This window comes from Aplysia californica, unplaced genomic scaffold, assembly GCF_000002075.1.
Source record: "Aplysia californica isolate F4 #8 unplaced genomic scaffold, AplCal3.0 scaffold00060, whole genome shotgun sequence".
Taxonomy (NCBI): Eukaryota; Metazoa; Mollusca; class Gastropoda; order Aplysiida; family Aplysiidae; genus Aplysia; species Aplysia californica.
The window spans coordinates 947,156-948,691 of record NW_004797330.1 but is presented as its reverse complement, the minus strand read 5'-3'; positions in this window follow the sequence as shown (position 1 = coordinate 948,691).

The window sequence follows — 1,536 nt, the reverse complement described above, 5'->3', positions numbered from 1 at the left end:
CATCCTCATTATCATTATTAGGGGTGGTGGTGCACCCGGAGGGTATCTCGGCAATCACAAAGCCTAGAGAGCTCATATTTGCTGTGAGACATCATGTATCATTGGGAATTTAAAATCTATTGTTTAAAAAAGGTAATTCTGATTCGGTAGCTATGGAAACGGCGGCCATATTGGATTTTGTATATCTATTTTCATCCTATTTTATTCACTTGTTTTGTTAACAAATACACTTTTAATTTGGCACGTACGTAGGAAAAGTACAGATTTAAAAATAGATTTGAGGAATTTTTGATGTATGCTTTAGATTTCATTTATAGCACTTAGAAATAGGTTTATTGCATAATAGTGAAAAAAAAACCCCGAAAATCAAGCTTTCGGAGGCCTTTTATAAAAATTTTAAAAAATTACAAATGCAATCAAAAATGCCTCAAACCACTTTTTAGAACTAGTTGTCATTAACATTCTGAGAATTGAAGTAAAAATAAAGCAGAAAAATGTGGTGATGTTTGTGAAAATAACATTTTGAGAAAACGGCCGTAAAAGGTCAGAAAAGACCAAAACAGTTCTCTTTCGAGTAAAGACCTCCAAAACATATTTCTAACTAAAACATGGCAACAACTTGATGATATTAACACAGCAGAAATAGAATGAGGGTTTCCTACTAAAACTCAAGCGCGTAAGCGGTGCAAAATAATATGCTTTTTGAGGCAAAAAGGGGCAGTTATTTTCTTTTTAAAAGTCCCTACCCAGTGCTCTAAAATCCCTTTAAACACCACTTTAAGGTACAGAAACGCTTACATGCGTTTTGGGGCATTTTTCAGGAAATATCCAGGAATAAATAATAAGTAATAAACCCAGTTTTCATAATTTCACCCAAAAACACAATTTCTAAGTGCCCCGGCACCCCTTAAATGGGTGACCCATGGTCCACGGTGGCCAGCCCGCTAACCGTCTCCAAGGCGAAAATCATAATCGCAACGAAGAGTGAGTTATTTTCTATATACTCGTGAGAATCATTTCCTCCTCATTGACTCAACATAAGATTTTTAAAACGTGTCAAAATTCCCTTGGAAGCTGTAAAACTATGATAAAAGAACCAAGTTTAACGAGTCCATCATGCATTGTTTGTACAACTAACCATTGGTGTCATGAGGAGGTTCCCCTTTATGTTAAATGCGTTATGAGGTGTGAGTGTGTGTGTGTGTGTATGTGTGTGGGTGTGTATGTGTGTATGTGTGTGTGTCTCTGTGTGAGTGTGTGTGGGGGTGTGTATGTTTGTGTGTGTGTGTGTGTGTGTGTGATGTATTCGTGGTTGCAAAAAGGAGGGGGGTGGGGGTCATTTCTGTCATTCTTATCTCTGGGAACACTCCAGGATGAATCCTGTTATTACAAGGTATTCTAAAACCTCAACCCTTGTTTTACCTTCGCAACGATCTACCGGTATGACACAGTTGACTGCAGACCTAACTCAGTGCACATAGCTCAAAAACTGGGATTTTAATACCAGTCCACGTCTTTTTCATCTCTCTTAGAATA